General features: G+C 33.0%; 1 protein-coding gene across 2 annotated transcripts in view; it reads left to right on the forward strand.

The window, feature by feature from the left end:
• The window catches only part of LOC143251962 (uncharacterized), a 71,851-nt gene that overhangs the window by 7,081 nt on the left and 38,295 nt on the right, over positions 1 to 26,475 (forward strand). For both annotated transcript variants that reach the window (XM_076503370.1, XM_076503371.1), the window contains exon 2: positions 26,340 to 26,443. The gene's annotated coding sequence lies outside the window, so the exon portion shown is untranslated. The remainder of the gene's footprint in view (positions 1 to 26,339; positions 26,444 to 26,475) is intronic.

Consider the following 26,475-nt stretch of genomic DNA (forward strand, 5'->3'; position numbering starts at 1 on the left):
AGCACGCTCAACGTTATGCCAAGCCAAGTCCGTCTGCAAATCTTTTTGGTAAGATTATTAATAATGTTTAAATGCATGACATTTTATAAACAATAAATATTTTGTATAGAGTACTTTTGATTAATATCGTACAAAAGAGAGCTTACACAACTACATCCCCAAGAACAATAAACTTTACGTTGAGATTTGGCCCGGCATGGCCAGGTGGGTTAAGGCGTTCGACTAGTAATATGAGAGTCGCGGGTTCGAATCCCCGTCACACCAAACATGCTCGCCCTTTCGGCCTTGGGGGCATTATAATGTGGCGGTCAATCCCACTATTCTTTGGTAAAAGAGTAGCCCAAGAGTTGGCGATGTGTGGTGATGACTAACTGCCTTCCCTCTAGTCTTACACTGCTAAATTAGGGACGGCTAGCGTAGATAGCCCTCATGTAGCTTTGCGCAAAATTTAAAAAAAAACACAACAAAGTTCAGATTTCTAAAATTCTCTAACACTCCTAACTGTACGAAATTATAGCTTGTCTGGTGAGATATTCTACTTAAAAAGAATAAAAAAAATCACTATAAGATGGTTTTTGTCTGTTTAGCCGTCTAAACTTAAATATTTACAGTTTTTGGACTAAAGGTCATCATCGTGAATCCACCAGAGATTCTCTGGTACGCCTCTAGAGGTTTGTTTATTTTGAATTTCGCGCAAAGGGTGAGCATGTTTGAGGTGATGCTAAGGAGAAATCTAAGGGAACTGAGAACTCCGAACTTTATTGATTTTTCATGTTTACGATCTTAAAACCCGTTTCAAAGTTTCCTTTGTACTAACATGTCGTTCTTTCATCCCCATGAGTTTGTTTAAGCTTTTCGTACAAAGCTACACTTCGGTTACGTGTACGTATTCATGCAACTTTCATAACTGATACATTAGAGAGAGAGACTAGTCAACAACGCACTGCCAACTCTTAGTCTACTCTAATTTAACAGTGGGGTTTAACTGTCATTCATATAACGCCCCTACGTCCCAAATGCAGAGCGCGTTTTTACGGCAACAGAAAGTGAAACATGAACAATTAGGTTTATGGTTCTATAAAAAAACCTTACTACTTGGCTAAACCCATGTTATCCCCGTGTTGTTGTTTTGAGTTAAGCACAAAGCTACACAATGGGCTATCTGTGCTCTGCCCACCACGAGTATCGAAACCCGGATTTTAGCGGTATAAGTTTGTAGACATATCGCTGAACCACTTGGGGGCTTATCCCCGTGAATCCAACAAACTAAATAGCAAATTTGCCCCGAAAGGTATGTTAATATTATTAACACACGTTTTCTTGTTAGTTTTAAAAAGATTTATCATATCGCAAAAGACGTAAAATGACACCAGTGTGAGATAATAAAAGCACTGAAATGTATTACTTACTAATTACATAGTTCTTCCTTATATGTACCCAAATTTACGGACTTACAACGCGGAAAGCAGGGGTTCGATTCCCCTCGGTAGACTCAGCAGATAGACCGATGTGGCTTTGCTATAACAAAACACACACACACACATCTTCCTCATTTACAACTATTAATAATATTATTTTTTCTCTTGTGATACATTTGTTATCGTATATCTATTTTAATATCGATATTTGTCTCAGTTAAATATATATTTAGAAACGTGCATAACTTATATTGAAAAATTTATATTGTATAATTCCCGCCTATTGACTAAATTTGTAGAAGATTCTTCAGTATAAGAATCAACAGTATACGTCTATTTTTCTGTGCAAGCTGAAATTTCGAAAAACTCCCTCACGCTCATAAGTATAACCAACACGACACACAAAGAGCCGGTTTTTTATTATGGGCTTACTATAGTTGGTGCTCTACAAACCTCGAAAGCTATAATTGTGATTGTTTTAACGCTTATTCATCCGGAACTTCAGATATTTGACCAAAAACGTTTATAGATTGCTATCACTACAAACAATTTGACATTAGCAGATTCAGATCTGATATTAGTATCTTTATGAAATGTTATATAACTTCAGCGGTGGATAACTCAGCAAGTGGTTAGCGAAGAACACAGAGTTGACTAGCTAGGGGTTAGCTGAATTGTGTCTACATCAATTCATAATTAATTTTCTCATCGTGAACCCTCAAAAAGATATCAAGGAAGTTCCAGACCAGGTGAAAGACTCAATATTATTTGCATTTTATGAAAATTTTACACCTAAATCATTATTTGTAACAACCATTATAAATTGTGTTATTGTTTGTGTATTTAAATATATTTGTTTTAAAAACTGTATAAAACAATCTTGTTGACAAGCATCATTAATTGAATACATATTGACATTTATTGAACTTCTAAATCTAAATTATCATTTTTAGTGTAACTCATTTTCAGGCTATTCAAGAATATTATACGTTACATCATAAATTAGCGGCTAGTTCGCGATATATTGTAATACGTAACACTCTTTAAAAGCGTTATCATAAGTTCAGGATTCTTGGTTTGTTTGGAGCAATTTTATTACCATAAAGTGGGTCCCATTAATATTTAGGCCCAGCATGGCCAGGTGGTTAAGACACTCGACTCATAATTGGAAGGTCGCGGGTTCGAATCCCGTCGCACCAAAGATGCTCTCTCTTTCAGTCGCACAGACGTTATAACGTGATGGTCAATCCCACAATTTGTTTGTAAAAGAGTAGCTCAAGAGTTGGCGGTGGGTGATGATGACTAGCTGCCTTCCCTCTAGTCTTACACTGCTAAATTAGAGACAGCTAGCGCAGATAGCCCTCGAGTAGCTTTGCACAAAATTACAAAAACAAACATAAAGAACACGTAAATAACAAATTATTTCATATTTTTTTTACTATTACATTCTTGAAAGAAAAGAAAGAAATCATAATAGCATTTCGATAACAATATTCCACCATATCCCGATTGTTGATGATGCTCAATACAAAGCTCACAAAGCCGGCTGCGACACGAGAAACACAATAGCGGTCGAAACGTATTGTAGTTGAAATTCTCTTCTCTGATATGCTTTTCTTTCCATTTAAATTTCATGTTATCATATATTATGCAAGTAAATTGTGTTGTTTCTGTAAATATTTTTTATCCCTTTGGGTCACACTGATTGAAACTTTTTTCAGAGAAACGAGAATAAATTTCTCTTCAAACAATATTTTACTTCATCCGTCTGTTTAAATAAGATAAACATACGAAACAAAATTATATTTTGTACGATAACAGTTCCTAAATAAGAAAATTCACATAAGACGAGCCTCTTTGCTGACAAGATCGTGTTAAAAATGTCATTGATTTTGTGTTAGGTTTTATCCAACTTATATATTTTAGGAGTTTTTATTTCAAAGCTTATTTGATGTTAATCTTCCATAATGTTGAATTCTTTTAATTTCTTAGTTAGATTTCAGATTTTATATCGCGACCGTTTCGAAGGGCCAGATAGAATTATTTCCGAATTTCGCTATCCTTATTCATTGTAGAACATTACACCGTAAGAATAGAGGGAAGGCAGCTGGTCATCACCACCCACCATCAACTCTTGGGCTACTCTTTTACCAACGAATAGTGGATTGAACGTCACGTTATAACGCCTCCAAGGCTGAAATGGTGAGCATGTTTGGTGCGACGGGGTTTCGAATCCGCGACCCTCGGATTACGAGTCGAGTGCCTTAACCACCTGGCCATGCCGGGCCCCTTAACTAAAGAAATAATTACCTTTACATCTCGGAGAATGGATTTAATTAGAAGCATTGATGGAAAAGTGGTGTCATTTGGAATATTGAAAATAAATCTTGTTAGACCCTCAGTCAAAAAATAACCTTTTTATTTCGAGTGTGTGTTGTTTTTGTTATAGCAAAACCACATCGGACTATCTGCTGAGTCCACCGAGGAAAATCGAACCCCTGATTTTAGAGTTGTAAATCCATAGACTTACCGCTGTACTAGCGGGGATTTTTTTTATTCGATAGAACCTTTATTAGATTTCAAACAAATATCTTGAGACCGTTGGAAAACAATCATTTTGTGCTTTTTGCATTCATTGGGAACATACGTTACAACGGATCTTCTATACAAAATCTCTAAAACTATTCATAGGATAAATTTGACAAATACTTTAATAAAGTTGTATGAAAAAAACGTTTTACCCTTACAAAAGTTTGATATCAGTGTTCGTCTCGACTCTGTTCTCTACAGAATGTAATAAAGAGAGGAAAAATAAGACGAGGGAAGTAGGATAAGATCGATGCTCATTTCTTGATTATGAATCTATGTATGTATTGTTTAATATGAGTAAATATGTAAGTACAATCACCTAGAAAGCTCATATATTTTTTCAATATAGAAAAAAAAACATCCTGAAATAATGTTAGATTTCTTTTTAAGATGTCCATTCATATAGGCCATTAATATTATAAGCATTGTATAAATGAACTCTAAATGTGCAAGATTTTCCCTAACAAACATAAGTAATATTTTGAGGAGGAGAACTGGCTATTGAAACTAAAATTAGTGGCTTGATATTACAATTTGAGCCATTGGTCAGTTAAGCATTATTATCATGTTTTTAATATAATAATTTTATGGTAAAAAGAAAACGTTGAAGTTACATCGTTGAAATTATATTAATATGGTTATATAATAAATTAAAATGCCAGACTTTTCTGGGCGTTTATTGAAGCTTTAAACAGCTGGTTCATCCTCACAAGTGATGGTGGTTTTATTCTGCAATTCTTTTCAAGCAACATTGTGTTTCTTATATCCCATATAATTTCTTTTCTGTTACAGAAAATTTCCAGCTTATCTTTCTCAGTAATTATTGGTTTTTCTGTCACTTTAAAACAAGTAAGTGAGTAATAATATAGATAACATAGTTGATGTAGGCTGAAGAATGAAAATTCAGTAGTTGAATTTTTTTTACGGGAAAATATATCGTCATAATAACAAAACTTGAACGGCACACCTGCTTATTTCACAAATTGTACAGGTATTCTAATTAATAACTTAAATGTAAATTACATCTTTGAGCTTGAAGCTATCCAGTAAAAGATCACAGAAAATAAATCTAGAGTAATTCATGACATTTATCTCTGTAGTCCTCAGACAGAAATGAAGTGTTCCAAAACTTATCGGTAGGTTTGGCTAACCACGTAAATAGCTAATACTGGATTATAATTACACTAACTGATAGCAGATCTGTCAATCAGGACATCAGGTAATTTATGAATAATCTTCCAGAAAGTTTGTTTGTTTATGAAATTCGCACAAAGCTACTCGAGGGCTATCTGTGCTAGCCATCCCTAATTTAGCAGTGTAAGACTGGAGGGAAGGCAGCTTGTTATCACCACCCACCGTCAACTCTTGGGCTACTCTTTTACCAACGAATAGTGGGATTGACCGTTATATTCTAACGCCAACACGGCTGAAAGGGCCAGCATGTTTAGCGCGACGGGGATGCGAACCAGCGACCCTCAGATTACGAGTCGCACGCCTTAACACGCTTGGCCCTTCCAGAAAGATGGATCTTAAAAATAACTCTATATGTTTAACATTTGACCTACTAATACCATTTGACCTACTAATACGGTAGTTGCACGAAACATATAACATAAATTTACATCGTAAGAAGTTTCAAACTTATTCCTTTTATTTGATGCTTGTAAAAACATCGTATTGGATCAATGTAGTATATTTAATATGCATTAGACTTAGAGTCAAAATCCTTTTCTAATGGTGGATTATTTTCTTTAGCTCTTTTTGTGTTTTTTACATCATTATTATAGATTTTACTACATTTAGTTTACAAATAGCTATAAAAGAGGATCTATTTGTCTTTTTTATATCTCGATATTGACAGACCACAAAACAGTTTTTTCCGTAATAATGCAACCTCTCCCCAGTCATCTGAAAGTATCCTAAGGACCACCGATGTCCATTTATCATGAACCCAAAACCGCTGAACTATATCATGCAAGCAATACATTCTTAACCCTCATTACCCTAAAAAAACATACTATTTACATACTGCTAACTTTTATTGTGAGAGACTTTTTCAATAGCTCGTGTTGTAGGAATATTAATACTTTCAGTGAGAGCAGTAAATATCACTCAGTAAATAACAGTCGATTTGCAAGAATCGGTTACACAAATTACGTTTTTGGAATTCCAGTTTAAATTTATGCTAATTTTTTTTTCTTCACTTGTGATTTTGCACTTGAAATTAATTTCTTTTGGACTATGTAATTTTCAAATAGCTTTTACGAAGCTTTATTTTGCTGTATATAGATCCCATAATGCATAGCAAGTTATTTAAAAGGTAATGTATGTTACACACCTGAATTTTACTCATTTAAAGAGTGAAGATTTATAAAATAGTGTTGCCGAAGTATTAATTGCAATTATATTTCAACCCATGATTAAATATGATTCATCGCTGTCTTTTCATGTTACTCGTTTCAATGTGACAAAATAAAGCAACAAAGCTCGTGGTTGACTACAAAAATAAATCTCTTAAATCTATCTGGAAACAAAAACACCTCGTGTATATAGAAGAAACAAAATAAATATTCGGTTTTCCCACCTTTTTTCTTTTGTGCCTTCGTAGCTCTGACGTCACATGCAAAGCTTTGAGAGCTGTAAATCGAAGTGATTCTACAACAAAAACGAATTGTGCTCTTCCAGGACTAGATTATCTGCTTTCTCAGTGAAAAAATCCATATGGAAAATGCTCAACAGAATCTATACATCACAGATTTCTTCACTATATCTTCCAACAGGTCTCAAGACTTCATTAGGAGGAAACAACGATGCATCATAGATAGTTGGATTGTAACTATACGCTATACAATTCGCATTTTATATTGTTCTAGTGATTTTAATACGTGTGTATTAAATTTATTGAGGTCGAAATCGCCTTCCGCTCTATAAAAAAAATTCCATTTCGCGATCTTATAACGCTAAATATCGGCAAATATGCAATGGGAACAATGCAGATAATACATTGTTTAACTTTGCACTTAAAAGCGAAGAACAAACATCGTTTTTTAAAGATACATGTACAGTAACATACAACGTACTGTCGCTGTATATTGTAGCAATGAAGTTTTAGAGCTATCACTTGAACAAAGAGGAAATTCCATACAAAATTAACAAGTTCTTCATACTGATTTCTTTGCTGTTACTAAACCTAAAGTAGTTTTGATTTCTACTGATAAAAAGTCATGAACATGAATATCAGCATCAGAAGCAATAAACACAAATACTTTTGAGATCATAATTGTCATCTTCATTTGTATGCTATAGAATTAAGCTAAGTATTTTTCTTTAAGAAAAAAATCGTAACGTAGCACTTATTATTATAGTGCGTTTGCAAGTCTTTTATTGGGATAATTATTTATAACTAGTAGAACAAACTGTAGTCGTGCTCTGAATAACGTATGTGTTAGTTTCTTTGTATGTTTTGCTTGTACAATCAATAGAGTTTAGTGTTGATGAGCAGGCAGTTATTGTCTTATTTTTACTGCAAATATTAGCACGAGAAATGTAAGGCGTGAAAAGAATATGCAAGCACACGGGGAAAATAAAACAAGTTTATCTTGCAAGCACACGGAAAAATAAAACAAGTTTATCTTGCAAGCACACGGGGAAAATAAAACAAGTTTATCTTGCAAGCACACGGGGAAAATAAAACAAGTTTATCTTGCAAGCATACGGGGAAAATAAAACAAATTTATCTTGCAAGCACACGGGGAAAATAAAACAAGTTTATCTTGCAAACACACTGGGAAAATAAAACAAGTTTATCTTGCAAACACACTGGGAAAATAAAACAAGTTTATCTTGCAAGCACACGGAAAAAATAAAACAAGTTTATCTTGCAAACACACTGGGAAAATAAAACAAGTTTATATTGCAAACACACTGGGAAAATAAAACAAGTTTATCTTGCAAGCACACGGAAAAAATAAAACAAGTTTATCTTGCAAGCACACTGGGAAAATAAAACAAGTTTATCTTGCAAGCACACGGAAAAAATAAAACAAGTTTATCTTGCAAGCACACGGGGAAAATAAAACAAGTTTATCTTGCAAGCACACGGAAAAAATAAAACAAGTTTATCTTGCAAACACACTGGGAAAATAAAACAAGTTTATATTGCAAACACACTGGGAAAATAAAACAAGTTTATCTTGCAAGCACACGGAAAAAATAAAACAAGTTTATCTTGCAAGCACACTGGGAAAATAAAACAAGTTTATCTTGCAAGCACACGGAAAAAATAAAACAAGTTTATCTTGCAAGCACACGGGGAAAATAAAACAAGTTTATCTTGCAAGCACACGGGGAAAATAAAACAAATTTATCTTGCAAGCACACGGAGAAAATAAAACAAGTTTATCTTGCAAACACACTGGGAAAATAAAACAAGTTTATCTTGCAAACACACTGGGAAAATAAAACAAGTTTATCTTGCAAGCACACGGAAAAAATAAAACAAGTTTATCTTGCAAACACACTGGGAAAATGAAACAAGTTTATCTTGCAAACACACTGGGAAAATAAAACAAGTTTATCTTGCAAACACACTGGGAAAATAAAACAAGTTTATCTTGCAAGCACACGGGGAAAATAAAACAAGTTTATCTTGCAAGCACACGGGGAAAATAAAACAAGTTTATCTTGCAAACACACTGGGAAACTAAAACAAGTTTATCTTGCAAGCACACGGGGAAAATAAAACAAGTTTATCTTGCAAGCACACTGAGAAAATAAAACAAGTTTATCTTGCAAACACACTGGGAAAATAAAACAAGTTTATCTTGCAAGCACACGGAAAAAATAAAACAAGTTTATCTTGTAAACACACTGGGAAAATAAAACAAGTTTATCTTGCAAACACACTGGGAAAATAAAACAAGTTTATCTTGCAAGCACATGGGGAAAATAAAACAAGTTTATCTTGCAAGCACACGGGGAAAATAAAACAACTTTATCTTGCAAACACACGGGGAAAATAAAACAAGTTTATCTTGCAAACACACTGGGAAAATAAAACAAGTTTATCTTGCAAACACACTGGGAAAATAAAACAAGTTTATCTTGCAAGCACACGGAAAAAATAAAACAAGTTTATCTTGCAAACACACTGGGAAAATAAAACAAGTTTATCTTGCAAACACACTGGGAAAATAAAACAAGTTTATCTTGCAAGCACACGGGGAAAATAAAACAAGTTTATCTTGCAAGCACACGGGGAAAATAAAACAAGTTTATCTTGCAAACACACTGGGAAACTAAAACAAGTTTATCTTGCAAGCACACGGGGAAAATAAAACAAGTTTATCTTGCAAGCACACTGGGAAAATAAAACAAGTTTATCTTGCAAACACACTGGGAAAATAAAACAAGTTTATCTTGCAAACACACTGGGAAAATAAAACAAGTTTATCTTGCAAGCACACGGAAAAAATAAAACAAGTTTATCTTGCAAACACACTGGGAAAATAAAACAAGTTTATCTTGCAAGCACATGGGGAAAATAAAACAAGTTTATCTTGCAAGCACACGGGGAAAATAAAACAACTTTATCTTGCAAACACACGGGGAAAATAAAACAAGTTTATCTTGCAAACACACTGGGAAAATAAAACAAGTTTATCTTGCAAACACACTGGGAAAATAAAACAAGTTTATCTTGCAAGCACACGGAAAAAATAAAACAAGTTTATCTTGCAAACACACTGGGAAAATAAAACAAGTTTATCTTGCAAACACACTGGGAAAATAAAACAAGTTTATCTTGCAAACACATTGGGAAAATAAAACAAGTTTATCTTGCAAACACACTGGGAAAATAAAACAACTTTATCTTGCAAACACACTGGGAAAATAAAACAAGTTTATCTTGCAAGCACACGGAAAAAATAAAACAAGTTTATCTTGCAAGCACACGGGGAAAATAAAACAAGTTTATCTTGCAAGCACACGGGGAAAATAAAACAAGTTTATCTTGCAAACACACTGGGAAAATAAAACAAGTTTATCTCACGTAAAATCTTATTTTATTGCTGAAAAATTGTTCTTTTTCAACTGTGTATTTGAAACATTTATATCAAAGTTACCTTGAGATGCATCACTTACAGACATTTCTTGTACAATCGCCTATCATAGAAATCTCATATTATGACCGCTTATTTCTTGTAGAAAATTTTTCGTATATTGTAAACTTAGCGTAGTCAACAAATCCCTGTGTGCGTTTTATGTATTATGCCAAACTGAAAGCTATAGGCTCTGCAGCTTCATAACAACAAGAGCAGTTTTAATCTAAGCTCTTTTTCTTAATCTTCCGTTTTCTCAGCATAGTTTAATTAATAACCAGAAAACTTATTAAGCAATTCAAATATACGACGCTAGCGCGCGAAATCGTGTATTATACAAAATAGAAATATTAACAGGAAAAGGAGATCAGTAGTTTTTTTATCGACTCAAGTGCAGTTATGAATGAAAAAAAATTAAATTAAATACGTTTTACAACTATATTAATAATAATTTAGCAACAATGTACGTACTACAAGTCTCATACACGGGAGTGTACGAGATCTTTAGATGCATGGCAAAGCACAAATTTGATAACAGTGCCATCAAGTGTTCGTATACCGTTAATTACGTTATGATGTACAAGAAACGTCACATTTATAAAATATACATAAAATCGAGAAATCTGTATGCATACATTATTACTGCTTTATAAAATTTCATATAATATAATATAATAAGTGTATTATTCTTTTTAACTGCTTACAATTTTAAATCCCCTCGCTAGTACAGCGGTACGTCTTCGGATTTACAACGCTACAATCAGCGGTTCGATTCCCCTTGGTGGGCTGAGCAGAGAGCCCGATGTGGCTTTGCTATAAGAAAAACACACTTAAACACACACAATTTTAAATGCTGTTCTGAATTCCAATTTTGAAAGGTCCTTGAATAGCCTGCTGGTTAGGTTGCTTGACTCGCAATCTTCGTATTGTGGTATAAAAGCCTCAGAACCGATCATGTCTCCCTTTCACTAGTGGGGGTGCTATAATGTGGTGAATAATCCAAGTGTTAATTTATAAAAGAGTAATCCAAGTGTTAGCAGTGGTTAGTGTTGGCTACTTACCTTCTCTTTAGTTCATCGCTTCAAAACTAAAAATAGCTAGAAGATAGTCCTCCAGTAGCTCTTCGTAAAATTGGACCAATAAATAATTCTAAAAGTAATCTTATTAACAAGTAAAATTTAGAATTAATAAGGAATAATAAATAAACGTATTGTATCATTTTTATTCTGAATAAAGTAATTGAATAATTAATTTTTCATCTTTCTTTAATAATTTAAAATCATTAAAGTTTAACTCAATTAAAAGATTAAACGTGCTTGTGTTCATATAAACGAAATATTAAAGGCACACTATTAATGATAAGAAAATGAGTTACTGTTAAGTGTATTCATAGCTCAGATTTAATTTATTGTGAATATTAATAGCGCAAAGTAACGGAAGCCAACTTCGGCGTGGCTTCTTCATCTGTTTCAGATATTCACTTGTCGAATCTAATTTTGAACTGAAAGACTAGAAGGAAAGCAGTAAGTTCATGGCACTTATTGCATGTCTTGTGCTACTATTATCGAATAGCAAGCTTAGACCGTTACTTATATTTTGCTAAAGATTGTAACGAAACGCTAAAAATAAATTCTTTGATGTACAGCCTGACACGTTAACCACTAAAACACATTTTAATTTATTTAGCTGTGGGTTAAGTACCAAAGTACCAGCGTGTAAGTGACTGCGTTGTGATACAGTACAGATAGCTAATCCTACACCTTTGTACTTAACAATAAATAATTTATTAGTAATTAACGTTTACTGAAAGTAGACTTATCCTTCATCAAGATGCATGATGAATAATGTTAAATGTCATACTCTATTATTTAAGATGACAAACTACTCCCGCTATAATCACTTTATTTATTAATAAAGCCTAAATAATCGCAGTAAAATCGACATTATTCGATTGTTGTATAAAATGCTTTAATTATTTATTTATTTAATCCATTAGATTGGATCTGCATGCTACACATTCGAATGGCCAGGTGAGTTAAGGCGTTAGACTCGTAATCTGAGGGTCGCGAGTTCGAATCCCCGTCACACCAAACATGCTCATCCTTTCAGCCGTGGGGGCATTATAATGTTACGGTCAATCCCACTATTCGTTCGTAAAAGAGTAGCCCAAGAGTTGGCGGTGGATGGTGATGACTAGCTGCCTTCCCTCTAGTCTTACACTCCTAACTTAGGGATGGCTAGCGCAGATAGCCCTTATGTAGTTTTGCGCGAAATTCAAAGCAAACCAAACAAAATGTATTCGAATAGCAGGATTAATACTGTATCTGGATCAATTGGGATTCTACTTTCTCTGAGTTTTCAATTCTTCAGAAAATAATAAAATGTGTAGATAGGTCGATGCATCTTTTGTCTGTTTCATTTCAATCTTGGATTTGATGTAAACATTACTATTTGGACTACTTGAATGGCATGAATATCAAATTTATTATTTTATGTGGTGATAGTTTGTCACCAGTTCGTGAATCATTTGTAGTGTAGTTTAATTATTGTAAATTGACGTCATGGTACTTGAGCTTTGTGAATTTTTTCGTTGCTTTAAGTGAATGTTGTTACTTCATAACGTCTAGTGGTTTGTAGAAAGTTCTATATGCGTAAGTGGTGTAGTATATATACATATATAGGCAAGCAAGTTAATGAATCAAGTAAGATAGTGAAAATGAAAGTGAAGCTAGACTGCCTCTAAATTAGCCGTGACAGATCATTTCTGAAGGAACTTTCAGAGATATAAGAGAATAATTTGTATTATCAAAGAACATTTTGAAGTAATTGCACTCGCCTGCGTAGACTTTGACAGAAAAGGAGACAATCATTTAAATCTCTGAATACAACTGCTTTAAATTATAGTGTAACGAATTTCTGTACATATCTTTGACTTGTTTTGAATATATTATTTTAAAACACGCGTACTGTGTACTGTCCGTTTATTGTTGAAAATCTGTCGTCAACAAGCCACAGACACCTGCAGTAAAGAATCCTCCCCAATAAAACCTGACAATGACATTTTTTAAGTTTCTGGAACAGGCTGCAGGTAATTACTGTTATCAGGACTTTTGGTTTTTTACAGAATTTAATCTGTTCAGTATAAAAATATATAACTGAGTATGTGCTCTCACGCAGATAAATTTAAAATCTACTCTTACCACTGTATATTTGGTTTATCTTAAGTAAACAGGCTTTTTAAAGTTACTTCAGTAATCCCACCTGTGTCTTTTGTAACACAAATGCTAACTGTTAAACTCAAATAAATTATTTATTTTAAATTTTGTGTTTTTCTCTTTCATTCGTATTATTTTGCTACAGTTAAATATCTAGTTTTAATTAAAACATATCTTATGAAAAACCAGTAATAATGCAAACTTTTATATCTTTTAGTGTCCGTAATGTGAATATATGGTTTTCATTGTAATATTATATAAAAATCTCAACCTTAATTTTCTAAGCCACGCTTTAACCTATTTAATATACATTGTAATTGAAAGTTATGCCATCTTGACACAATAACATCATTTTCTTTATGGATTTTTTTGAAAATCTCCTAAAGGCCTATCTGTACTTATTATCCCTAATTCTGAGGTGATAGACTAAAGGGCTACTCCTGTCACACTCAATAATGGAATTTGACCGTTAATCCTATAACGCACTCACGGCTCGAAAGTACAAGACATTATTTATGATTTGGTAGCAACGGGGTGCAAACCTCGAATCCTCAATAGCTGCGTTCGATTCTAAATAACAAGAGGTATTTAGAATTTTGCGTTAAACATTATCTGTAACAATCAACGTTCTAATATAATTTATCATTTCTAGTATGTATTTGTACCAAGTTTCTGTGTTCTTTCTTGTTATTTATTGGTTTAAGAAAATACCACAAAGAAGTTTCGGAGTTTTTAAGGCAGCTGTGAACTACAACACCAAATACCCATGCAGAACTTTGTAACACTAACAGAGTGACGAATTAACAATATCATTTAATTCTTTTGGTTTCATTGGGACTTCCTGATAAGACTAGATCGAAGAAGGACGTCATAGTTTATCTCATGTGCGGCCTATCCTATCAGGTGCAACTAGCGATATTTATTTATATATATATATAAAGTGCTGAAGTCAATCACTTGCTATTTCAAGTGGGAGAGTATTACGTATCAGATGCTAAACTTGTTTCACTGTATTCTAAATATGGTAAATATGGTTATAATAGCAAAATTCAGATATCTATTCATAATAAAGATTTCTATACTCTCTTCCAGTACAGCGGTATGTCTACGGAGTTACAATACTAAAATCAGCGGTTCGATTCCCCTCGGTGGGCTCAACATATAGCTCGATATGGGTTTGCGATAAGAAAACACAAACAAACAAAGGTTTCCATTTTCAGAATTTTTTTTAGATTCATTTTCTCTTTAGTTATTTTGCAAATGGACGAACAAGTAATTGAAACTTACGATTAATAAATATTTAATCAATTTTTTTTATTTTATTTGCGTTAACATATTTGTAAATAGTTTTCTAAGTTACTGTTAAATATTAATATGTACAATATTTGGTTGTAGTTTTATAAAATTATTAACGAAGCGGTGTGGTTTTGAAAATCCAGCTGACGTAAAGTCATGTAGTTTAATAGTTTGTTTTATACTTTACCCATGGTTTGGTTAGCTGGAAAGTCATGTAGTTTAATATTTTGTTTTATACATTATCCATGGTTTGGTTAGCTGGAAAGTCATGTAGTTTAATATTTTGTTTTGTACTTTATCCATGGTTTGGTTAGCTGGAAAGTCATGTAGTTTAATATTTTGTTTTGTATTTTATCCATGGTTTGGTTAGCCTGAAAATAAAGTTGACACTATTTTATTTTATGCACTACTTTCAAACAGAAATCTTATACTTAACAGAAACAGATATGGCAGATATAACAGTTGTTGACTTTGACTTTTGAATTCCATCAAGATGCCATAAAAACGTACCACGACTGAATTTCTTATCATCCTTGTGTGTCAAGAAGAAATATAGTTCTCGACCACGTTTTTATTAAATAGTTGATTTAGGATATGGTTTCATTTTTAATTAGCTTTACTGAAAAACGTAAGAAATCAAACTGCATTTGGTCTTTTTTTCTGAAAATCAACAGGAATATGGATTATGTTGTGAGAAATCCATAGTTGTACTTCGTTCTAATTTGATAACATCCAAATAAGTCATCGTTGGTTTTTTTCAGTAGAGTTGGGTTTGAGTAACTTTTTACTAATTCAGAGAAAAGCCCTCGGTATAGTTTTAGTACATTATTTATGGAATACTCACCATTTCGGAATTTTTTGTGAAACCTGGGAGGAAATGCTATGGCAACGAGTCAGCATCTTTGAATGTTTGTACTTGTCGAAATGAAAAGGAGACCGGATTCAAAGTTAGCCTGTAATATGTAAAGTAGCAAAATGTTCAAACTGTTACAAGTGTAGTTGGTATGGATACGATCACGATGGAACACCAGTTGCCCAGAAAGGTAACCGTAAGAAAAGTCAGAGACACTTCAGTGGAAAAGTACTGTTAAGTGCCCAAAATATATGTCTGTATACAAGAGCAGTAAACTCATGGATATAGTCCATCATCGTAATCTGAGGGTCTTGGGTTTGAATCCCCGTCACACTAAAATGCTCGCCATTTCAACCGTTAACGCGTCATAATGTGACAGTCAATTCTACTATTCGTTGGTAAAAGTGTAGCCCAAGAGTTGGTGGTGGGCGGTGATGACTAGCTAGCTGCATTCCCTCTAGGCTTACACTGCTAAATTAGGGACGGCTAGACGAGATAGCCCTTGTGTAGCTTTGCGCGAAATTCAAAACAAACCAAACCAAAAAATAACTACATAAAAAAGAAAATAGATCTCATAAAGTTACTTTATCGAAAGTAAACAACTTTCTCATCACCTGTGTCCATAAAGAAATTTAAATTTCCGAGGTCTTACAGCTGTTGGCCAGTATTCCTGTCAAGAAGGCTACGTGAGTTTGTTTGTGTTCTGAATTTCGCGCAAACCACTCCAGAGCTATCCTCACTCGCTGTCCATAATTTATCAGTGTAAAACTAGAAGAGAAGATAGCTAGTCATCACCACCTACCGCCAACTTTTCGGGTACTCTTTCACCACCGAATAGTGAGATTGACTGCACATTATAATAACGTCTCCATGGCTGAAAGGGCGAGCATATTGGGCTACACTTGAGCATATTCCTCTGGTCTCACACAGCTAAATTAGGGACGATTATCGCAGATTGTCCTCGTGGAGTTTTGCGCCAAATTCAAAACACAAACAAAAATTATGGATGTATCCTTATCTGATGTTCCGAAAATCGATTCAAAATCAGGTGAGAAAAAAGATTCGAAGACTTCTCGTAGTTTTAGCGCATAAACATTACAAGAATAAGAACAGTACTAAAATAATGTCGAAATAGAGGAAGGCTGGTCAACTTTGGTGTGTGTGTGTTTTACTAAAATAATGTTGAAATAGAGGGAGGCTGGTCAACTTTGGTGTGTATGTGTTTTACTAAAATAATGTTGAAATAGAGGAAGGCTTGTCAACCTTGGTGTGTGTACTTTACTAAAATAATGTTGAAATAGGGGAAGGCTGGTCACCTTTGGTGTGTGTGTGTTTTACTAAAGTAATGTTGAAATAGAGAAAGGCTGGTCAACTTTGGTGTGTGTGTTTTACTAAAATAATGTTGAAATAGAGGAAGGCTGGTCAACTATGGTCTGTGTGTGTTTAAAATAATGTTGAAATAGGGGAAGGCTGGTCAACTTTGGTGTGTGTGTTTTACTAAAATAATGTTGAAATAGAGGAAGGCTGGTCAACTATGGTCTGTGTGTGTTTAAAATAATGTTGAAATAGGGGAAGGCTGGTCAACTTTGGTGTGTGTGTTTTACTAAAATAATGTTGAAATAGAGGAAGGCTGGTCAACTTTGGTGTATGTGTGTTTTACTAAAATAATGTTGAAATAGAGGAAGGCTGGACAACTTTGGTGTGTGTGTGTTTTACTAAGATAATGTCGAAATGGAGGAAAGTTGGTCAACTTTGGTTTGTGTGTGTTTTACTAAAATTATGTTGAAATAGAGGAAGGTTGGTTTACTTTGGTGTGTGTGTGTTTTCTTATAGCAAAGCTCCATCGAGCTATCTGATGTAACAGCTGAGTATCGAACCGTTAATTTTAGCGCTGTAAATCCGAGGTCATACCTCTGTTCCACCAGAGTACTACGCAGAGGGAGGGATAGAAATACCTTATTTACTACTCAGATAAAAGAAGACAAGGCAAAATGATTCTTTTACAATGTCCTACACAGCCATGTACCTCTCCTTTAGACTTCCGGGTAATTTCTACTTAAGGGATACCACACTACCTACTAAAATAGTCATAATTTCTACCATTGAGTCAGAGGTTGTCTGTTAAACTAAACCGTATAAAATGACTTCAGAAAGGTATTTCCTGGTTCAGTACGACGTTCACAGCGCCATCTTAATTGGTGGGGTTTTCGTCAGTTCTCAGTTGACGAAGTATCATTTATAACCTGCACAAAAACTTATTAACGCAACTTATCGTCCTTGAATTACACTGCAGATACGAAGTCAGTCGAGATTTACTTACTTTATCTATTAAGTGTTCATTATGACAGCCAGTGTTGTAAAGGGTCTTTACTCTATTTATCTTAACAAGTTTCGGAACATTTACTAACACTACTTACAGGGCCTATAAAAGTAAACAAAAGCAGTTTCTAACGTTATTCAAATTTACCTTTCATGGCATTGTAGATAGTTTCAATAAACAGCAAAACATTTCTTCAAATCAGTTTATGAACTGATAAATCATAATGTGAATTATAATTAACAAGTCCCTTGTTTACAATAATGATTTTTCTTTATGTCATCTTGTGTTTGATTCAAGATTTTGGAATGATATTAAATGAGGAAATTGAGAGTGTTCTTAATAGCTTAAAAGTAAACGATCGATTATCTGTTTTCTATCCATTCCGAGGACTCGAATCCCGAATTTTAGATGTTCAAGTCTATAAACGTACCGCTGACCCCTGGGGGACAAACCCAAGGGAAGGAAACTAATCTACTGGTTACGATTAGTTGATTTCACAGCAATATGTGTATGCATAAACATTGTGTGAAATATGTAACCGAAATTCTAATGTTTCTGTGTATAAATATAAATAATAAATAAGGGAAAACGCTGCATGTTTAAGAAAAATGCTTATCGATACATATACATACTTAGTCGAAGTAAGACAAAATTTTCTACTGTTTTGATTTTTAAGAAAAAGTATAACCCAGTGAAAAACAACGTTCAATAGGAGTGAAAAAGTCAAAGTTTTTAAGTCATCATATCTTACACAATCTGTTGATTTGGCCATTTATTTGCGAACACTTTTCACCTCTTACAACCGATGATAAAGAAATAAACTCACATAGGCCTTTATGTAGAAACTACTATTTCTAAAAAAACTATTGCGTAATCGTGTGACCCAATGTATACAAGACTGACAAAAGCAGCGTAAATCATATGAAAACTATATGATTAGGCTATCCCAAAAGAGAAAACATGAAATATGTACGAATTATAGTTTGTGAAAAGACATAATCATTAGATTATTCAAACAAGGAAAATATGAACTGCACAAAAATTATAGTCTGTGAAAATATATCATTAGATTACCTAGAAAATGAAAACATGAACTATGTAAAAGTTATAATCTGTAAATTGGTGTTATTAAAATCTCCCAATAAAGAATAGATGAAAGTGAAAAAAATATAGTCTGTAGAATTATTTCTTTAGAATGTTTCAAGACTTGATCTATGAGGTATTGGTTCTTGGTTTTCTGCAAGTGATTCAAACTTAAAGTTTTCTGTTATGGACACTTTATTCCTATATATCTATTTGGACTTGCACTTTAATGTTTCTGTAACAAAAAATGTTTCAGATAGAAACAGTTAAAATGACTTTAAGGCATATTTTATACATGAACAAAAATTATGCCAGCGTGCCTAGGAACTTCACATTATAATAATAGTAGAAACAAATGCTTAGCGTTGAAAATGTGAACATTTGCGTAATATATCTTGTGGTTGTTCAGATTTTTATCGCTTAATAATATTGGTTGAAATATTACACTTTACTTCTGGAATCTTGCAGTTGTTGCCATGGAAACAAAGCAGTATTTCTAAAACGACGTGATTGTAGAAAGCTAGATATTTTCCCCTTTTTTTGTTTATACAACAAATGATGATTCGTGTCTCCCTTGAAAGAAAACCGTGTTACTTTTCATCTTTCCATTACTGGTTTGAGTCTTATAATTGGACCAATCTCATACGGAATAAAAGAAATCCAAAACTTTGCGTGACCATTAATCTTACAACCAATGCTATCGTTCACTTTTTTCCCATTCTCTTAAGGCCTAAATTGCTACCCATTTTTTCTTTGGATTCCCAGTAGAAATATACATTATGTGTATCTTCTCCACTAACAGTGTACACATTTATACGTGTAATTACTAAATACATTGGAGAAACATGAATTAATCTTATTCTGTATTTCCTGAGAATGGGAAAAGTACTATTAAAGATATACTATTTGTTGACACAAACCCTCTTCCCTCATAAACATTCTGATATGTAGAAAATTATCTGTGTTCTAAGAAAAAAGTTTGATATATATAAACTTAAAGATGCAGGAGATGGAAACGTTTCATAGAAGTCTTTCGTGATTGGCTGTTGGAAAACGTGTGCGTTTTTTTTTAGATTTCTTAAGTTGATATTTTATATGAAATAAACATATTTCTGTATTTATAACATATAATGGTTTTTTATTTAAAGGTTAAAAAAATCTTAACAGTGAAAGTCCTTGTATCAGACTGGCTTCTTACTGAATATTGTGTTCGTGTTTTGTAAGACAGTGCTGGGTTTGATTTAGTTATTAGGGTGTCAAGCTGTAAATCGGGAGTTCCAGGTTGTTTAAAATAATAAAAAAATATGCTGCCTGCTGATTAGAGCACTCGACTCCCAATCTGAGGATCGCTGGTTCGAATCTGAGTCACCGAGCATGTTCGTCTGTTCAGACGTGAAGCCGTTTTAACGTGACAGTTGGTAGAAGAGTAGCCCCATAGTTGGTGGTAGGTGGTGTTGACTAGCTGCCTTTCGTCTAGTCTCTCACTGCCAAACTAGAAACGACTAACGTAGACAGCTCTCGTGAAGGATTGTGATAAATTTAAAATAAAACTAAAACCCCTGATAAACTGAGGATATTTCTGCACGTGGGAGTTCTAGTGATGTACAAACAACTTTTAGAGAGTTTTTATGTCAAGCATTATAAATCACGTGACACACTTCTTTCCCTAACATCACCTTCATTAAGCTCCTTACTGAGGATGATGTCACAGTTGTGTTTATAATTTATAAACTTGGGCTTAAAATTACACAATATTTTTACAGAATTTATTATGCAGTGTAAACGATGTTTTATCTATATTTTAAAATAAAGGTTTTTTGCTGATATTTGTCCTATGTATGTTTTCTATATGTTAGGGTTTAAAAACTGATTAATATCTCCATTTTTTAAACTCTTTAAAACCTTTCTTCTTCGGAGCTCTAATATACATTATTGATATAATGGTTAATGTCTAACGTTCCTTTGGCGCAAAAGTGAGATGAGTGCATTATACGAGTCAAAGGAAGTATCACTTTTCCATCAGAGTAACCGAAAAGTTGACGATGAATGATATTGACTAGCTGCTCTAGTCCATCAGTTCAAAATTAGTAATGGCTATCATAAGTGTCTTTTGTTTAGGTTTACGTGGATATTTGAAACAAACTTAATTATCTGTCCACATACAGAACCCAAGCTCACCGTTTCCTGAGATAATTTAAATTTTAAACATAATATAAATCGTAGCATCAACTAGAATTAAATTGGATTTTATTTTGTGTATGTGTGTGTTTTCTTATAGCAAAGCCACATGGGGCTATCTGCTGAGTCCACCGAAGGGAATCGAACCCTTGATTTAAGCGTTGTAACTCTTTCTTAATTTGTATTTAAATACGTTCACTGTTGATAAGAAAACAAGTCTGGCAGCTGTGAGCTAGGCTTGGATCACAATAAACAAGCAGGTATGATTGACAGTATTATGAATACTTAATTTCTTGGCCCGGCATGATCAAACGTGTTAAGGCGTTCGACTCGTAATCCGAGGGTCGCGGGTTCGAATCTCGGTCGCACCAAACATACTCACCCTTTCAGCCGTGGGATTGTTGTAATGTAACGGTCAATCCCCCAATCGTTGATAAAAGAGTAGCCCAAGAGTTGGCAGTTGGCAGTGCCTTCCCCCTGGTCTTACACTGCTAAATTAGGGACGGCTAGCCCAGATAGCCCTCGAGTAGCTTTGGGCGAAATTCAAAACAAAACAAACAAACTTAGTTTCTTTTCGTAATTAAATGTTTATTTGAATGATGTAATACGCAGTTTCTCTCAAATCCTGTTTTTAAATGTTATCTCAACACATGTGTATTCTCTTTCATATTGATATTACTTGTGCTCTTGGCTATTACTTACAGCCCATTACACCAGCACTTCCTTCGTTGCGATCACGAAATCTTTGTTCTCCAATTGAACAGGATTTACATACCATCGATTAACACAACGCTGGTAAATTTAATTAGTGAGGTAACCAGTCCTCGCAGCCCTGAATGATTTTTACTTGCACCATTAACATTTTTTGTTTCGCCGTTTAGCTCGATGATATATAACGGTTATGCGTTGCTTAATAACGTTTTCTAGACCGAAGTATTAGTATAACATACCATCAAAATACCCCATTACATCCATCCAACTTTAGAACCCTTACTTTTGACATAAAAATACAATAAAGGTCTTTTAACCAACTTTTCTACTTATCTTAAGTTGAAGACAAACTGATAACTGTGTGAGTTGTCTAGACTTAACAATAAACTGACCCATTAAATATGTACAATGTTGGTATTTGAATACACTATTACTTTACTGTTTTGGAATTTTGTTTTTGTTTTTTTTAAGAAACGGGCGTGGGTTGGCTCTAAGAAGAGACCTGAATGTTGAAGCTGGTGTGTGACATCACAAAATATTTCTTCTACTCTTACCTGTTAGCACGTTATAAGAGTAATAGACAATTCCAATGGATGGTAATAGGATGCAATGGGGCGGCTGTTTTCTATCTGGTCATTAGTTCATAATTAGGGACGGCAGCAGATAGCTCTGATAGCTTATCGTAACTATAACTGCAAAAACTAAAATAATATGTTAAAATGTTTTTTTCTATAATTTATTTAGAAATAATTAATGATGCCTCATTATGGTTACTTTTTTTTTCCTTTTAGCTCAGCAAGACCAGATTCTGCGTACTGATATGAAATGATGTACGGAGTCTGTTGTTATACATGTTGAAAACGTGATTACAATTAGTTCAGAACAAATAAAAAAATGTCTTCATTATTCTAAGCGTATAATGTTCGCAGGCAGCAACCTGATTTAAATGTGCTTCAAAACCGTAGGAGTAACTCATAAATAATTCCTTCAAACAAACGAGCGAATAAAGTAGTCCTGAAGGATCATGCAACCCTCAGTTGTAGTGCTTTTGATGTGCTATTAAAAACTAAAAGGTCCAGCAAAATAGTGTAAAACTGGAAGAAAACAAAAAACCTAGTTTACTCATTACATGTTATATTTTGATTGATGGACAATATGAGTTTGTTGATTTAAAAAGGTGATTCCTGCATTCTGTAAAATTCATTTTTTTACGTTCTTATCATTCTGTTATCACTATTTTGTTATCATTCTGTTATCACTATTTTGTTATCATTCTGTTACTACTATTTTGTTATCATTCTGTTACCACTACTTTGTTATCATTCTGTTATCACTATTTTGTTATCATTCTGTTATCACTAATTTATTATCATTCTGTTACCACTATTTTGTTATCATTCTGTTACCACTATTTTGGTATCATTCTGTTACCACTATTTTGTTATCATTCTGTTATCACTATTTTGTTATCATTCTGTTATCAATAATTTGTTATCATTCTGTTACCACTATTTTGTTATCATTCTGTTACCACTATTTTGTTATCATTCTGTTATCACTATTTTGTTATCATTCTGTTATCACTATTTTGTTATCATTCTGTTACCACTATTTTGTTATCATTCTGTTATCACTATTTTGTTATTATTGTGTTACCACTATTTTGTTATCATTCTGTTATCACTATTTTGTTATCATTCTGTTACCACTATTTTGTTATCATTCTGTTATCACTATTTTGTTATCATTCTGTTATCAATAATTTGTTATCATTCTGTTACCACTATTTTGTTATCATTCTGTTACCACTATTTTGTTATCATTCTGTTATCACTATTTTGTTATCATTCTGTTATCACTATTTTGTTATCATTCTGTTACCACTATTTTGTTATCATTCTGTTATCACTATTTTGTTATTATTCTGTTACCACTATTTTGTTATCATTCTGTTATCACTATTTTGTATCATCTTTCTTAAAAAGTTTTAAACTTATACAAAATATTTCTCAGTTTGTCTATAACATTTCTAACCATATATTATGTATTATTGTTTATCCTGAACGTGTATCTGATTTATTATGTTACGTACGTTGCGTATTGCGATTTCATAAACCGAAAATTTGAAATTAGAAGTTAACCGAATGTTGATTCTTATCAAATTTATGATATTTGCCAACAAGATTGATATACACAATTTTCTTTCTTAATACAAATATATTTTAATATAAAAAAAATACAATTTATAATTATGGTTGTTACAAATAATTATTTATATACAACAAATTTTTAAACTCACGAACAATATTCAGACTTTTATCTGGTACCGAACGCAATATTTTATCGACGTTCAGATCCACGACGAACAAATTAATTCTGAGTTGTTATATTTAGCCTAAGCTAGCTTAGCTGGCTACACGCCCCTCATAAGCTGACTTTCCACAGACAAAGATATTTAATGTTTTCGTAGAAATACTAACATCCGAAATTAACTCACTGAAGTTAAACAATTAATAACGTTCGAAATCTACAAACGTTCCCGGTTAAGTCTGGTGTGGCACATGCAACGAGAATAATTTGTTCCTTTAAATCATTGAATTGAAGTTTAAAGTGATATAATTTGTCAAAGTATGCTGTCGTATAAACAACCTCTTTGGTCTACATTTTCTAAATTTTAATAATATGTTAGATTTAAAAAAAAATTAAGTCTTTGCAAATAATTTAACTCAATTCTGACAAACAATTTCCTTTTTAGTTATATTATCAATAATCTATGTTAGGATAAAACAAACATTTTTATTTATAATATTTCACCCATTATAAAAATAGGTGAAAAACTTCTAGTAAAGGGCATGATTTACACATGTTGTTCCTAAAAAATTTGTACTACTTCATCCTGTGGTTAGGATCTACGTCTTTTACTTAAAACGTAGCATTTATGATAAAAATATTAATAAATAATATATTTCCACTATTGATATATATTAATAAATAGAGTAAAACATTTAGCATTTGTTAACTCTGCTTAGGTTGGATAATGCAAGAAAAAAACAAACAAAACCAACACTCGCTAATAAAATAGTTTATGCACGAAAGACAAATATGACGACAATTATTTACATCAACATTCGTAACTGGCCTTTAGAACAAGGAATGATTCGTAAGATCGATTAGTTGTAGTAAAGAAAACGTCTAAATATATATTTTCCTTACGCGTTTATTCATACATTGAATGACGGAAAATCGATAAAGCGAGTTTATCAGCATACCTAATTTATTTATTCTGACACAATTTTATTTCAGTAACGTACTCCAATGTTCTAGAATTTCTATGAATCTCTATTTTACTTGACGTGCTTCAAATAGCAGAATGGTTCAACAGATTGAAGCTGATTACAATGTAGGTCGCCTTTCAGGTTTTGTCTAATGTCTGATCATCGAGTGTTTCCCAACTACTCAGTATAATGGCTGATTTCTTAAAAAGTGTTTGAATGTTTCAAACTGTCTTATATATATAAATATATAATATAGCCAGAAGCATTAAAAGATGTTTCTATACTACGCAATATACTATCAATTACTAAGCAATATATTATCAATTGCTACGCAATATACTATCAATTACTACGCAATATTTTATCAATTGTTACGCAATATACTATCAATTACTACGCAATATGTTATCAATTGTTACGCAATATACTATCAATTACTACGCAATATGTTATCAATTGTTACGCAATATACTATCAATTGCCAGGTGTTTTGCATTTCTGTTGTTTTGTTGGACTGCATTTTTTAAAATCCTGTAAACTTTCATCCTTTTACGTGTTTTTATTTATTTTTTGAGAAAAATATGGTATTTTAAACATATCGATAAAACACTCATAATACGAATACTACAAATTTCACTTTTTCTTAGTTTATATGTTTAGTCTGAAAATTTCAGGTTGTTTGTTTTTATGTTTTTGTTTCATGGATCTTAAAAGGTAATTGTGAAAACAAATATTCGTTTTTTGCAGACGAAATAAGTATAATAATATGATGAAATAAAAGTAACAATATTATTTGAAATATAATATTTCTTTGCTAGTTGCTCAGGGAATATGTTCAGCGCTCAGGTCTACTTCGCCACCATAGTATTGTGTTATACACAACTTAATCGAACATTTTGTTGAAATATGTCACAGTACTTCATCTTAATATGCAAATATTTTGTGTTATATGTTGTTTAGTAATTACTATTTATTATAACACTAAATTATTCATTCACATTTACCGCCGTTGGTACAGCGGTAAGTCTACGGATTTACAACGCTAAAATTATGGGTGCGATTCCCCTCAGTGGACTTAGCAAATAGAACAATGAGGCTTTGTTATAAGAAAACAGACAGAGAGAGATATCACACTTGCACCATTTAGTTTAAGACAATTAGCGAAATGTTTTATACTATGATGCAATTATATCATATATTCATTACTATATTTTATAGAGAATAGTATATACATTTCTTGTTATAAAAGACGATATTTTTATTCTAATGTAAGCTATGTGTGTGTGTGTTTTTCTTACAGCAAAACCACATCGAGCCATCCGCTGTATCCACTGAGGAGAATCGAACGTCTGATTTTAGTGTTATAAATCCGTAGACTTACCGATGCTCCAGGAAGTGACCGATGTAAGCTATTTAAAGATTTCAGAAACAGTAGC

This window comes from Tachypleus tridentatus, chromosome 6, assembly GCF_004210375.1.
Source record: "Tachypleus tridentatus isolate NWPU-2018 chromosome 6, ASM421037v1, whole genome shotgun sequence".
Lineage (NCBI taxonomy): Eukaryota > Metazoa > Arthropoda > Merostomata > Xiphosura > Limulidae > Tachypleus > Tachypleus tridentatus.